Here is a 16333-nt window from a genome sequence, read left to right as displayed (position 1 = left end):
AAATGTATGTTACAGAAATACAGAAGTAAGACCTGAAATTATACCAAATAATAACATAGAGGAGGTGTACATATATCAACATCATTTTATTTATATTTGTATCACCAAGGTACATCACAGATACTAGATACGTATCTGTGTGAAAAAGATAGATAGCAGGTAGTAGCTCTGTTGTAAATGCTAATGAACATGGTGGTTGGTTATCTTTTTTATTGGTAAACATTCGTAGTTATTCGGAGCAAACAAATACCAAACTATTTGCTTGTACATTCATTCTCCCACAAATGAAATTTCCAGCGCATTTAAGAGTATTCCTCCTCCTCTGACATGTATTACAAGCCGAACCTCAGTGCCCAATTCCCCTTTTAGTTTTACCCCGACAATCAGAACTGCCACAAAACTGTTTGCGAAACTAGTCTAAAAGATTTAGCCGCACACAAAAGTTATCAGCGTTAATTTTGTTTGTTCAGGTTTTACAAAAGCAAACAAAATAGAGAGATAGATGGAAAAATTAATTTATTACTTTCCATTGGAATGCATAAAGAAAAACAGGCTGCGCGAGTGCTGTGGGCTCGTAAACAGTTTTAGATTTAATCAAATGATAGAACTGAGATGGGCATGAGAGATGTGTGGAGCCAGCGGCTGGATTTCGTAATGCACTCAATATATTTCAATGTGGCAGGCAGCTCGATTAAATATTCCAGGGCAGAAACATGTCCTGCGGGGGACGGGGAGTGTACGAGCGGAAAAATTGCTTTTAGCCGTATAAACTATCATCGTTAGATTTTATATACATTTTTTCCTTTTTCTTCTACTTTTTTTTTGTTGTGGGTCACCAGCCGGACAGGACAGGACATATTTTATTTCTCGCCCGTTTTCCGGGGAAGATAATTCGGTTGGGTTGTGGCGGAAAAAACCAGGGAGGTTAGAGGGGGGTTAGAGTCGAAGGCCAGAAAATATCGAAAATGTTACGCTTGAAAATTGCCTGTCAAATGGCAAAAATGGTTTCATTTTCTCTCTGCCCGTCCATGCGGTTCGACGTGGTCCCATCTAATATCTACTATATAATGGTTGTTGGTCATTTCTTTATATGGGGGCTCGGAACATGTTCCCATTATTTGAGGGGGAAGTTGCGTCCCTCAGCAGATTTGGGCCCCCATTTGTGGGCCAGCTTGTGGTTGCCGAAAGCGTGCAAGTGGAAGAAAAGCCTTTGGCTGGACTATAGAAAATGTAATTTGGGACCCTTTTTCGAGCAATTTGTACGAGCCTGTATGGGGCCCAGGAAAAGGTCAAGTGAAGGGGAAAACGGTGAAATGCTGCAAAGTATCATAAATGATATTCGATGGAAGTAATTTAAGAGCCTTTAAAATGTGTCACTCTCCAACACCGAATACCGAATGTGCCCCAAGGTCTGTGTGGAATTAATTTGGTTCTCTCGTTAAGAAGGAATTCAATTCCGATTCCCCAGCCGACTCTGGGGCCCTGTCTCTTGTCTGCCCTTCCATTCCATTCCATTCCATTCCATGTCCCGTCAGATATATTGGCAATTACAAACTGCTTAAAAGCAAATAAATCCCTGCCAGGCAATTGCATCGATGATGCCAAAGGATAACGAAGAGAAATACATCCGTACGAGTGCAGATACACAGATACAGATACATTTGCCGCTCCATTTAATGAAGGAAAAGCAAAGGAAGAGCAGGCTACATTTGTGCTCGTTATCGTTGGGGGAAACAACCTGGACATAAAACTGTCAAAAGGTCGCCTATATATATAAATCGCTAAACTAAATGCCTTTCATAGTTTAATGCCACCTCGAGGGATTTGAAAGAGTCTCAGACCAAAGGGACACACCAAACACAAAAAACCACAAAAGGGGAACTACAAAGAGAGAAAGGGAGAGAGATCTATGGTATGGGTGTGCAGCGGCCAGACAACGCGTCTCTATCACTATCATCCTCCATGCTCCAACAGCTACCAGCTACCAGCCAACAGCCAACATCCACGCCTCCATCCTCGTGTTGTCATTAAAACCGAATGAATTATGCAGTAGCCCAAGTGAACTACTTGCAGGACACAGACACAACGCAGCACAGACTTTACCTTGGCTAAAACATAGAGGCGAACCCTGCTGCAGTAGAGAACCTGTTCTTTTAGGGGCAAGAGTTCTGTGGCAAGAGCGTCTTGGGACCTGGACTGCAGTTTGTTTGTTGTTTTAATTAACTAATTAAGATTTTTCTATGTCGCATGTCTCTCTTCTTGCTGAAGGAAGAGGAGGGCACCCAAGTCCCAAGTCCCCAGTCCAAGTCCAAGTCCGTGGAATGTTTGCATTATTTGTTGCAGCCCAACAGTTGCTAAGGACCCAATTAACCTTTTATGGCCATTTGGCACAATAACGAGGCCAAGAGCGACGCGACGCGACAACAACGAACAAATGTCCACAAGCCGAAAAGAAAAACAACAGAAAAACAATTGCCAGCTTTGTGGCTACGAGGGTTTAGATACCCTGGAAGATGAATCTATACTATTGATTGATTGGATTTTCAAAGATCATGAGGAAAGGCCCTTATAATATTAGATGGTAGGTGCAGAAATTATAAGGATAAGTAGGAATAGTTTTTATAGGACAAGAACGGCTAATTCAGATACTTTTTGTGGCTTTCGTTTCCTCACCGAAATCAGGAATACCCTCTGAAAGGGTATCCCAAAGAGGAGACAATGAAAACCCCATCATTTTGGACCTGTGTTTGTACGCAGCAAGCAGTTGGTTTGGCTGCAAGTAGCAGTGCAAAAGTAGTCCCCGGTTCGGGGCCTGGTTCAGTGAAATTGCTGGCCATATTTGGCCGGACACAACAACAACAAAAAGAGCAGAGCACTAAAAGACAAAACAATGGAACTCATAAATTCCGACTACAAATTGACATTGAAAATTTGTTTGTTTCGTTTTGTTTTAGGGGCAGGGAAACGGGGGGACTTTGGACTCACCTCCACATGGATTTTTATAGTCTTTCCGAGTTTCCTTCAAAGGAAACCCCGCAAAGCGAAGCGTGACCGAAAGCTGCAATGGAAAATGGAGAATGGAGGGCAAATGTTAGTCCAAGCGATAAGTTATATCAACAGATAGCAAATAGATAATGGAATATTTATAAATAATATATTCATGCACTTAATTATTTCTGTAAGCGGCATACAAATTTATGGCACTTGCTCCATATGGCTCTGCCGCATTTCCGCTTGGGAAATGCCACATGGAAAACTTCCCATAGCAACCAAGGGAAAACTTTCTCATTCTCAGTTATGCTTTTTGGGGATTTGGCAATTATGCAAAATATGATATGGAATTTATGTTTTATTTCAAATTAAAGCAAACTTTGAAAGAGGCTTGGAATGGGTTATCACATCATTTAATTGCGATTATTAATAGTTTATGGCTTATAGTTTAATTTTATTTTATTATGTGTGGGAGTGTCTGTCCGGCCTATCCCGTTGTTTATTGTTTCAACAGCGAAGGTGTTGTTCGGTTATGCCTAACATTTTACACTTTTTATTTACACACTTAACAACAATATTTTGGTGCTTTCCTTTCCCCACAGCGCTAGTGCACCTCAAAAGGGCATCCTTAAACATTCTTCTCCCACTTTCAACGCTAATCAACTCTGTTTTGCCAAGTAAAAGCTCTGGCAGATTCCTTCAGCATTCCGCTTCAAAATAATTAACATGTCGAAGTGACCAATTTGCAGTTACCGCACCCTTCAGCATGCTATAGCTCCGTATCCTCCCTCCTCTCTCTACGCTAATCTACCCATAAAAGTATTGGCAGACTCCTTCCCATGGTTTTCCCCACCACTTACAAGATTCCTCAACGTTGGGAAAAACATTTTGTGGGTCACCAAAAGCAACACAGACACAGAGCCAATCAATATGGTTTAGTGTCCCATTGGGGGGAGTCATTCTCTCCCTTTGGCACTTTGCTGGCTCCTCGCTTTCTCTTGGGTTCAATTCAAACGCCCACATACTGGTATTATCGCATATTTTTCCTACATTTTGCCATTTTCCTCAGCTGCCGGCTGTCGGCTGCCCTCTGGTCCCCCCAAACAGCACGCTCTGATGGGAACCGGTTAGGTGTTGGTGTTGGTGTTGGCTGGCGATATGCAACGATACTTCAAGGTACCACGAGGACAGGTAGTGTCGGACATACTATCAAAGACCTCCAATCGCATGATGTAGCACGGGTGTTGCCTCTCTATGTGACACCCATCTGGGCCACACACCTCCGGGGACTAATTGAAATGGCAACACTAATTAGCGATGCTCCCAATGTGCTCTCCAAACTGCAACGGCAACAATGTATGCAAAACCCGATAGCGCAAATCAAACGAGAGAGAGAGAGGGAAACAAAACACAGTAGCGGCAGAGATCTACTTTGAGCTACTTACAGACCATAGAGAACATGGACCAGAGACCACCCGCCCAGCCAGGGGCCAGGCATCGATGGGAGTTCATTAAAGTAAATGCTCTTCCATAAACTTTAAGCCGATTACCAGAACGATCCCCCATTTCGGCCTAAAGGTTCTGCCACGTTTGTTTGCCCTCAAACTAATGGCGTAAATTATTTGCTAATGATCGAAACGCTCTTGACGATTGGTCACTGGAGAGTCGAGAGTGGAGAGTAGTCGCCTCGAGAGTGGGTTACGTCATGGAGTTATCTTCGTTCGATGCTCAGACTCAGTCTCAGGTTGAGGCTGAGGTTGAGTTGGGTTTCATTATGTGTGCAATTGTTCAATGTTTATATGGTTTTTTGTGTTCTCTCTGTCCATCATCATCATAATCATCGATGAGCGAAGGTCGCACACGCGATGCTTGCCCCTCTTTTTCTCTCCACTCGTGCTAGTACGCGTATTAACCAAAGTAGTAGACACTTCATTTACATAGCGGGGAAACCAGTTATCATCCATAGCCAAGTCGTCATCACTGGCCCAGAGCTGGGCTTTCAGGCGGCAACTCTGACTTAGATAGCGAAACGCGCCTTTCCCCTTGATTTTCCTTTGTGTTCCTTTGCAATTTAATTACAATACAATAAAATTTCAGCCAGGAATGAAAAGGAGATACTCGTAAAAATGCCAGGCAATCGTTTCGTTTCGTTGTCGTTTTCGTTTTTGTTTTGCTTCGTGCCAGTTGTTTTCGCGTAAGAAAAATTCAAGTTATTTGCGGAACTACCAAGAGGCGGAATATCTTCTGTCGTGTTGCACAAAGGACAAGGAATCGATGTCCGATGTCCGATGTCTGTTGTCCGTTGTCTGTCGACTGTCGTCGTGTGTCAGCAGCATCCGGGGAATGCAAAAACTGCAACGTTCCAGCTGCAGGGGCAGGAGAGAGGACCCTGCCACTGCCACTGCCTCGTAGCGAGTCCAGAAATTGCAAAATCATGCAATTTGTGGGCACTTCGAATGCAATCAACAAAACTGTTTGATTTATGATCATTTGCAGTTTGCACTAATTTTTCAAATCACAAAAGGCAGCAGAGCCAGCTGAGCTAGCAGTGGGGCAGCCCCCAAACCTGACTCGACACAAAAATTAATCACACAACCGAATGGGGAGGAAACCAGGCCGAAAGATAGGCCAGAAACCCAGGCCGTTTCTGGCTGAGAGATGCAGCAGATACAAATGACTGCAAGGGAATCAGAGAGAGGGGCAGAGGTACACTGGACTGGATAGATGCAAGGCAGCCATGAAGGATGGGGCCCAAGGAGTCATTACAATCAATAACTGAAATCGATTTTAGGCTTCGAAAGTCCAACCTTTCAGTAGCTGCTTGTCCCAGCTAAAAGCTAATAGATATGTACCCGTGACACGAGCAATGCACACACTGGCCACAGATCGTGTCCCGTGGTCATCTCCCATCCATCCATCCATAGAATCCGTACAGGATAGGAGGAGACTGGACTGAAGCATACAACTTGTAATTATGCACAGGGCTGCCCCAGTGGATGGCTGGATCCCCTTTTTTGCATTATGATAAACGAGCCCTAGACTGGAGCCCTACCATCCATCCATCCATCCATGCATCCACCCTGTCTGGAGCGATCACTCTTTACAACATCTTCATTATGAATTATGCGAATTTCCCAGTGGTTCCAGCATTCTCAAAGAGTTCCCATGGGACATAACTTTTGTTTTATCACTCGTAACGAGGAGGCAAGGACAGGCAATGGTAACTGGCACTCCTCCGAGTGCTTATCTTTATCTCTCTTTCACTGTCGATGGGAGAAAGAGAGCATAAACTTCTGCCAACATGCTGCAACTAATTACATAAAGCGACACGTGCGACGCGTTGTAATTTTATTTGTTACAACTCGAAATTAGCATGAATTTGCTAATTAGCTCTGATTGTAAAAGTTGCAGGCGATACCAAGCACGACGATGGCCTCGAAGAGTAGTTGCTGCACTCTCCCTGTATTTGTATCTGTATCTTTAGCATAGCTCTGTGTGTGGGTTGTGGGTTGGCTGTTGCCAACAAGCCAGAGATACTTTGCGTATCTCTACCCACAGTAAACAGCACACAGCACAGAGCAGAGTCTTAGCTAGAGCTGGAGCTGGAGCTGGAACTGGCGTCTGCTGTTAATACTCGTACTCGTCGTACTCGTATCTAAACACGCTTTGAGGAGAGCGTGAATTGCAACACACTGGTACTCCGACTCCGACTCAGACTCGCATTCGGATCGTATGGCAGGGGAGTGAATCGATGTCGCGTTTGACAAGCGATTAAGATCGGTTTCTGAAAGGAAACATGCCATAAAAACACCGCCAAAAGATTAAGTTATATCCATAGATCAGAGCAGTAAACATCCTATCCATAGCTCGGGTTCTATGTATGTATGTCTATGCTAATCAGGATATTCAGTAGAAACCTTCAAAGTCTATTCTTTGAAAACATTACCAAAGCCCAAAAAATTATTAATATTTCGGCGCTTATCAATCCACTTAAAACTGATATAGGTGTCATATCAATCAGGGGGTACTGACTGCTTCAATTATTCGGAATTCCACGAAACCAAAATACTTTCGATAGCAGACAGGTTTAATTGATAGCGAAAGGGGAACGGAACCTAAACAGGCAGAGGAGCCATATCTGATGGACTGATATGCCACGTGAATGAATATTCAGACTTAATTGCGAATGCTTTTCATTTACAGACATTTCAGATAACAGACAACAAGCGAAAACAGAGAGTATATTGCACTCCTTTTCCCATCCATCTGAAATTATTGTTCGCATATTGTTCAACAAATATTGAACCAATCGTTGCTAAAAATATATTGCATATGCAACTGCAGTACTGCTGTGTAAAGTAAATTCTGTTCTGTTTCTATTTGTTTTTTATTTGTGGCATAGCTCGGGGAATTTTCGTGGATTACGATGATACCCAGATATCCGAAATTGGATGAAAATAATTGAATTCCGTTGCATTCCTTCTCTTCCTTTCCTTTTCATTCTCGATAAAATATACAGCATTGTCATCCAAAATAGGCGAAAGGAGGTACGGTACGGTACCCCAAATACGAACAAATCCAAACAAAAATAAACATTTATTGTACTTATTCGTTCGTTCATTCATCCATTCATTCAATGATGATATCAACATAGCAAAAACTGAAAACAACACATACAACCATCATCATAATCATCAGGGTAGCAGCCCCGAGGGGTCCCACCAACGATAGTGAAAGTGATTCGATGACGATGGTGGATCCACCATGATGCGACACGATGATGGTAACAGACAAAAAGCTGAACAAAAGTCACGGCTACCAGCATTCCCCAATCCCCACTGACAAATGCCTGATGCCTGGGCGCATTAACTTTACATAACTTCAATCAAAGCACACACAAAAAATATTAGCAAGTTCATAAGATAAAAAAATGTAAAAAAAACACAAAGCAAAAGTAAAAAATTATGAAATATTAGGAAATATTCAGGGAATGTTGCAAAAAAAAAACTTGTATAAAGAAATTTAGCAAATAAAGAATGTATCACGGCAAGAAAAGAGTAGAAGAAATCAATGTGATGATTAATCAGATCTTTCGTTTGTAAAGAATTTAAAAAATAAATGCGCTTAAATGTATGTATGTATAATCATAATTAATATACATATACATATACATAGGTATATACATTTTCATTGAGACAATATTAAAAAGAGAGTTCCCTCAGAACCCTTCATGAAATTGGTAATACTCGTAATTTTCACACTTTTACAGTTGCCGTTGGTTTAACCGTTGGCCCCACAGTAATTAAGACATTTTCAATTTATTTACCATGTAATTTTGGCTTTAATTTTTTGTTGTTGTTGGGTTCAAACTTTCTTTGTTTATACAAACAGAAAACAGCGGCAAATATATAATTAGAGATCTCGACAGCATGTTGGAAAACAAAACAAACAGGTGCTCGAGCACATAGCAAACAAGCGAAACACCCAAAGAAGGGACGGGCAATCGAGAGGGAGAGAGCGAGAGTTAGGGCTGGCGCAAAAGTAAATAGCTGTAAAAAAAAAGAGCTCCCAAAAGGCAATCGACGGCCGACAGACGGGTTGTTCACCTGGTCGCGGTGTCGTGGTCACCTCAACACCTCTTGGACCGTGCCCAGCAGTAGAATGTTGTTGTTGTTATTGTTGCTGTTTCTGTGATTGCCTTTTCATTTTATTTGAATGTCTTTTGGTTCTTTTTTCTTCTTTCTTTATTCTTTATTCTTTTTTTATTTTTGGTTAATTTCCAACGTGCCTGGAATGCGATTCCATTCCATGTCGATTTGAATACCGTGTGGAGCTCTGGGGAGCTCTTTGCTTTGGGGTGTTTCCAGATTATTCAGAGATTATTCTCCTATCCAGCGGGGATCTGTAACACATTTTCGCGGGTGTTAATTCCCAGGCGACCCACATAACCGCTGAACATCTAATTAAGTTTGCAACACACACTCGCAGCAGAGAGAGAGAGAGAGTGAGGGGGTTCACAAGATCTCTGTAGACTAATTACGGCTCAATCAAGTGGCAGTGCTGCAACCTACCACCACGTGCAGCTACAGCTGCAGGGCCGCCTGTGTGCCGTAGACCATTCGAAGAAGAGTTACCTAACTTCCAGCTTAATGACTTCACCAGAGGCCCTGCTGCTGCTGCTGCTGCTGCTGCTGCTCTGTGCCCCTCTGTGGCATGCTTTAAATATTTTACGGCACCTGAGTGCATTTCACAGATTTTTCATTGCAACATGTGATAAATTGTATTCGGTTTGAGTCTTTGCTCCGATCCCCAGACCCACAGAGACCCGCAGAGACCCCTCTCCGGCTGACATTTTCGCGCTTTTGGGGTCTGGTGTCTGGGGGATAGATGACTCATGAACTGCACCTTCGGAAGAGGCTCGTCTTGGCATTAACCATTAACATTTCGAATACAAAGGCTTAACTTAAGGAGCAGCTGTCATCATTGCCAGCAATCGCATTTGCATTTGAAAGAGAGAGAGCGAGCAATGGGAGTGCTGCCGAGTGGGCAGTTCCTATAGAAAGAGACCCCACCATCAGCATCACCATCACCATCAATGATTGTGCTCTGTTGTTGCGGTATTTCTGTATTAATGATGATGCAACATTTGCCACAAATGTAAAAAGTTAAGAGGGGAGAAGACACATGGCTAAGTAAAGTTTAAAGCCCGAAGGCCAAAAGCGCGTTTGACTCTTTTGTTACTGCTGTTTTCCTGTCCCTTTTGTTTCTGTGTGCCCCAAGTGGTAAGATGAGACCTTTTTTGTTGAGGATCGGGGGGGTATAATGAGTGGAACACGAGCCCCGAACAACCGACAAAAGAACTCGAAAGAGTCTGTTAAATTCGAGGGTTACTTTTAGCAGTTTGCTGTGAAATATATTTAAATAGATTTTGGCATATTTTTTTGTGGGAAATAAAGTGTGAAATTTAAGGCAGATTTACTATTGGGAGTACTCGAATTCCACGAGATATATTCTGTAAATCATGGGACCTCTGAGAAGAGCTAAGAATAAACAAACATTTACGTACATCTCCACCACTCTTTGTCTTAGATCTACCTTGTATTTGGCAATATGTAAACATTAAGAACCAAGAAATATATTGAATAAATAGATCAATGGAAAGATTGCTCAAGCGAGCTATTAATTCTATCTACAAGAGCATCCACAGTTCGTTGTCAGTTCGGATAGTGCCACCAGCAGCATATTGCCAGCTTCCTGCTTAAATGTCACTGATATGGGGACTAGAAGCTCTCCTAAAGGCAGCCCCTGAGGCATTTGCATTGGCATTTGCCGCAATGTTTAGCTTCAGAGGCGACACCGAGAGCTTGACAACTCTGACGCTTTTGCTGTTGCTGTTGCTTTTGCTGCTGTTGCCGCTGCGGTTACGGTTTAATGAACATTCATGTCTCTCCTCTAATGCCAAAAGAGGAGGGGAAACAACAGGGGGAGGTGGAGAACTGTGAAAAACTGTGAACAAGAGCCACAGAAACCCTCTGCATTACAACAACAGAAGAGGCAGAATATAAAACACGGCTAAGAAACAAGTTAAGAGCCACAGAAGCAGCACTAGCAGCAGCAATAGCAGCAGCAGCAGCAGAGAGCATTGCAACAGGTTTCTCTTGATTGGCCTTTCGATGGTGCCTGTGCTGCCGCAGTGCTGCCACTGCCACTGCCACTGGAGTGGTGGTGCTTTATTAAATCTTCTGCTGGCCATTGTATTTGTATTTTATATTTCTGTATATTTATTTTTCATCTTTCTGCCTCTGACAGCCGTGATTTGTTGCCGAAGGTTAGTTCGAGTCATTAGAGCGATGTATCTGTATCTGTTGTATGTGCTGTCTGTGCTGCTACTTCCACTTTTGCCTCTACTATATTTCTACCATAAATTGAAGACGATTTCAGTCTGTGTTCATTTTATTCTCAGATACTTTGTTAAATGCCCACAAAAAAGGCCATTGTTTAAGCAATTAAAATAGTTGAAAATTATATTCGTCGAGTGTTGAATAAAAGATGATGGGGCATGAACGCACATTTCAATGTACAGTGGTTGGGGCATTGCAAAAAAAAAAAGAGAAACATTTTTGTTTTCCACATTTTGAATAAATGAATATTTAATTTCGATTTCGATCAACATTTGATGTTTAGCTGGTGGCAACAGCAGAATTCAATTTTAAGAGAATATTCAGTGGCTTTTGGAGGCCAATATTTGATGGGTAAATATTTATTAAACAAGTGAGAAATTTATGGGCCTCTAGCAATCGACTAAGATCAAGTTTAATTATGGTTTTCGGGCTTAGATTTCTCAAATTGTAGCAGGAATTATCCCCATTTCCATCAGAATCCGAATCAGTTAAGGCTCCACCCCTCTTGATGATGATTCCCATTGAAATCAGATGCCAAACACTTCTGTTATTTAAATGGATTTATAGTGTTGTTTTCCTTCTACCCCTCATAGCCCATAATTTCCCCCTCTGCTGAAACGTGTTTGAGCACTCCAACAAATGATGGCAATTAAAACTTAGATGCCCCACTCTTAGTGTCGCTTAGTGGCCATCGCCACAGCCATCGCCACAGCCATCGTCAGAGCTTTGGCTACATTTAATTATAAGTTGAAGACTAATTGTCCGTTGTCCACAATTAAAAATATCTTTGAACGGGCGGGGAGAGCAGATTTTTGTCCAAAGTTGGTCACAGACGACGGGGCAAGTGGGGCGACGACCAAAAAAGCACAACTCTCTGCAACTAATTGGGCATCGGATGGGGGACAGGCCATGAAAGCGACGCATCATCTGGCCTTTAGCAAAAAAGAGAAACAACGACTAAAATTTGAACAACAATTCGTCTGAAATCTTCAGCAATAACAAAATATGCTACGAAAACTAACTATGTAAAATTCAACAACTAAAATTATTACAACAAAGTTTACGAAATTATTGTTCAACAAAAGAACAACAATAGCTAAAACACCTAACAAATATTTACAGCAACAAAGACAACAATAACTACAACAGAATCTACAAAAATTCCAACAATAAGTTCAACAATCACCCGCTACAGCAACAACAGCAGCTACAACAATCGCAATGACAAGACAAATGTTGGAACAAGAAGCTGCAACAAGAACCACAACAACAACAGCAGCAGCAACACGACTGCAACATGCGGCATACAAGTTCTGTGGCAGCAACAGGAGAACGAACAAACTTTTTTTTATGTTGCTAATCCAATTCGAAAGCAATTTCTGTGTGTTTTGGTAGGGGGCATGGATAGCGGGGGGGCTACGGAATGGAGAACTCCCCATTTACATGGCCCAAGACCATGTCTGGGGATCTGCCCACTTAGCACACACTCACACACACACACACACACACCCGACAATCCCGAAACACACTCCACTCTACACTCTTGACTATCGAGGAGAGCCGAAAGCCAAGTTAGAAGACGAGTTCATTGAATTCTTCCAGCTTGGTATTCGCCAAACTCGTAAATTTTCAACATAAAAAAAAAAATCGAAACAGAAGAAAAAGACCAAATCCCAAAGCAAACAGGTTCCTGCATCCAGCATCTACCATACCATCTACCATCCAAAGCAATTCACCAAAAACAAAGACCCAGACACATCTTGTGGAATGGTATGGTATGGTACGGTATGGTATGGTTTGGAAGTGGAAGTGTATGGGTGTATTTTTTCGGGGCCTGCACCTTTGGCTCTGGCCAAGTGGAATGCGGCAGTCATCTGGCCAGTCGGCCATCGGGCATCTTCATCTCTGGCTTCATCACTTGCAGCCCAGGTCTCGGCTCAGGGGTTTGGGGTTTCGGTTTCCGTTTCGGGTCTTGGTCTTGGTCTTGGCTGCAAATGCATAAAAATCATCTCTGCATTTCACTCTGGACTTCGATTAAGTAGCTGTCAGTATGTGTATCTTGTGTCTTCCATCTTGCAGCTATGCCATCTCCCTCTTTCAGTTGGGAGAAAGCGCTCAGCGCAGCTCGTTCGCATTGCACTTTCAAGCTGCGACCCACTTCCACTTCCAGTTAAGACCAGCTGGCTGGCCCTGGCCTTATCGAGGCCTCCCATCAAGTGTCAAACATTTGGCGAAACACACTAATTGATCCTACAAATATGGAAATCTAAAGCCAAAGAACAGCAGCAGCAAAGTAAACATCCAAGAAAAAACAGAGATTTACATCTAAGGCTGATACACATAGGCAAAAACGACCCAAATCGACAGACCGACAGACAGACAGACAGTCGGAGGGACGGCTCAATCTAGGTCTCAGGCGAGGGATCATCTCGGTCTAGGGGTCTGCTGCTCCTTTGTGTGGCAAAACAATGGATGAGAGATTGCTGCCAGTCATTCGGATGGGATGACCTTTCAGCCTCTCTATTCCGAACCATCAATCAACCGAAAACCGAAAAACGAATCCAAAAACCAACAAGAAAAAATTGTTTAAAACGGAAATGAATCCACGCTTTGGACATTAACTGTAATTGCGCTCATACACGCGCTTGCCTGCTCGCCAGCCAGCCCGCCAGCCCGCCTGCTCGCAGGCACAAAGTTACATTTGTATCCCATGACGCACCAACGAGTTCCAGTCTATGAGCTCCCTTCCCCACACACTCCACACCCCACAAGAGCCCCACACAACCCCACATAATGACCTTGTAACTCAACTGTCAACTGTCACCACACGCAGCAGCAGTGGCAGCAGCAGCAGCGGCCGGCGGAATGGCCAACAGCAAATCAATAGCCCCAGCCACAATTTATAGTATCCATGGCCATAAATTGGTCCGCGCCGGCACATGTCATGACTTTGAGGGGCAGAACCCAAAGAATTCTGGCCAAAATAGGCCCAGACCCAGCCAAATAGAAGGGCAGAGAGGGGCGGGAGTTACTCAAAGGAGAGCAGAGGCGCAACAGCTCTCATTATCATATGAACAAAAGGGTTCTGTTGCATCGCATACGATTTTTATGAATTTATAAAGAAAGAAAGTCGAGGGAAGGTACATAGCATCCAGGGGGGAAGGAATCCAGGCGTCTGGCAATCTTATAAATATTTAATGAGTGCAATTTATTCGCTGACTGTAACAGATTTTCAGATGCAGAGGGAAGCTTTTCCCAGTGGTTCTCGTATCTGTGGAAGCTCAGGGTTCTCCAGTTTCCGTTTCAGTTGATGTTTGTAAAAGTACACTCGAGAATTCTATCAACAGAAGGGAATTCCATGGATCTCCTAATTCATTTTCAGATTTTTATTTAAAGGTACAATAAATTGTATTCATTCATTAGATCAACTAGTCACACCCTTTTTCTTTGCTTTAATCATCTCAAAGTCCTGGGTATCGCCTAGTCGACTCTTTAAACTCTTTGAAAATGTATAACTCTTGATAGCCACGAGAGCAATATGTACATATGTGGGGTATAGGGTATGGGATAAGAAATCCCCAGTAGCGCTTAGATATTTATGTATATTTAATAATGTAAATACAGTGAGGGCTCTCTGGGGCGAACACATGCTCCTGCAAGGGGAGGCTGTCCGCTCAGCAGGGCTTCACTGTGTCAGAAAGTGCTTATCGCCAGTGAAAAATGTATGCTTTTTTAAGCGCAGACTTAGGATAAACGAGGCCCAGGCCAAGGCATGCCACAGCAGCAGAGATTAGGGAAGAGAACAATGAAGAGAGAGAGAGTGGGAGTGGGGGTAAAATATGAGCAACTCAGATACAAATACAAATAGTTTGTGCGATATCTTGCACTGAAACTGAAACTTCCGCATCTGCAAAGGCCAGAAACAGCAAGCGGAGCCAGCCCCAAGCAAACCCCCAGCCCCGTAATGAATTACGCGTCAGAATGCTCTCCTTTTTAAGGAACAGCACCCAGCAAACAACAATAAAAGAGCCAAAAAGGCACAGGAGAAGAATAATTCCAGAGGTCGTTGCCAAAAAGAGCTACAGACACGGAGGATACGGATACCGGAGAAGAAGGAAGTCCGAGCAAGGATGAATGAGTGCGAGTGCACGGCTACAAGAATGAATGAGTGCGAGAGGAGTACTACGAGTATGGGAAGTGGGGATGGAGAGTACATAAAGGGCTGCTAAAAAGTTTTGCTCAGCATTGTTATCACCACGGCAGAGCACAGGCATTATAAAAGGCCAAAAACCAGAAACAAACAAAATATGAGAAATGAAAAATAAACCGAAAATCAAGCAAAAGACCAACACAAAACTCTGCACAAAAGATCTCTTCTGGGTACCTCCTCTAGCTCCTCCTGCCCCGACATAAAGTTTGTTCTATATGTTTACGGTTAGGGTGGTAGGGTATCCTTGGAGGATGGATTCCTTCCAAGGAGCAACTTTCCCCAAAGGGAAATTACTGGGTCAGCAGTAAACAACTCGAAACATGGAAGGAAACTAAAAGCTGTACAGGAAATAGGAAATTCTAAAGATAAAGATGATTGGATTGCAAAACTATTGTTGTACGAAATATAACATGAAAGATTCGTAGTTCGGAGGGAATTCCATGAAAGATTATCCTACACGGACCTACTTTAGGCAAACAGTGCTACGAATCGAGTTTATCAATCAACTTTCGGGCAGCCGAAACCCTGGAACGTGCCCCAAAACATTTCCGCCCTGAATGAGTCCCTCTGCTCTGCCACATTACGCTCGTTAGAAGCTATCGCATATATTCAATTCAGAGACTGAGGAACGTGCAATGCAACGTAAAAAGAACCAAGAAAAGTGCATAATTTTTTTTCCCATGTACCACATTTTGACAACTGTTTTCTGCTTCTGCTTCTGTTTCGTTTTGTTTCTGTTCGGTTTGGTTTCGGTTTGGAACAGCTTTTTCTGGCTCTTTTTTCGATTGGAGAACGTGCAGACGTGCAAAATACAGAACGGCAGGTCCAAGAAGAGGTAGTAAGGTGGTTAGGTAGTAGCAGCAGTTAGCAGCAGTTGATAGGAAAATTCAGAGCCAACAGCTGTTGAAAAGCAGACGGCAAATAATACAAAAGATACGGAAAACAGAACCGTTGCGACGGTCTTGGTTTGGGCATGATGTAAGACACGTTTAAGAGGACTAATATGTGGAGTGATTAATTCATTGAAATTAACATAAATGGCAACAGCTTTAACTTTTACCCGAGGACCGCAGGTGGGATCCCGCTTCGGCCCCTTCGTCTCTCGATCCCAGTGGCCGACATAAATAATTAAAGTTAATTGCCGCCGCTGCCTCTTAATGATGCAACCAAGCATCAAACGAGCCACAGAGAAAAAGAGAGAGAGAGAGAGAGAGACCTCCGCTGACCCCAG

The 16333-nt window shown here is 43.0% G+C and overlaps 1 protein-coding gene across 5 annotated transcripts in view; it reads right to left on the bottom strand.

Annotated features, from left to right (window-relative positions):
• LOC111075971 (putative polypeptide N-acetylgalactosaminyltransferase 9) overlaps positions 1–16333 on the bottom strand; it is a 59252-nt gene that overhangs the window by 40691 nt on the left and 2228 nt on the right. For 4 of the 5 annotated variants that reach the window (XM_041591853.1, XM_041591855.1, XM_041591854.1 and 1 more), the window contains exon 2: positions 2986–3058. The exons of the other annotated variant lie outside the window; for it this stretch is intronic. The gene's annotated coding sequence lies outside the window, so the exon portion shown is untranslated. The remainder of the gene's footprint in view (positions 1–2985; positions 3059–16333) is intronic. 5 annotated transcript variants of the gene reach the window in all.

The sequence above is a fragment of the Drosophila obscura genome, unplaced genomic scaffold (genome assembly GCF_018151105.1).
Source record: "Drosophila obscura isolate BZ-5 IFL unplaced genomic scaffold, ASM1815110v1 contig_151, whole genome shotgun sequence".
Classification (NCBI taxonomy): domain Eukaryota; kingdom Metazoa; phylum Arthropoda; class Insecta; order Diptera; family Drosophilidae; genus Drosophila; species Drosophila obscura.
This window is presented reverse-complemented; position numbering and strand designations above follow the sequence as displayed.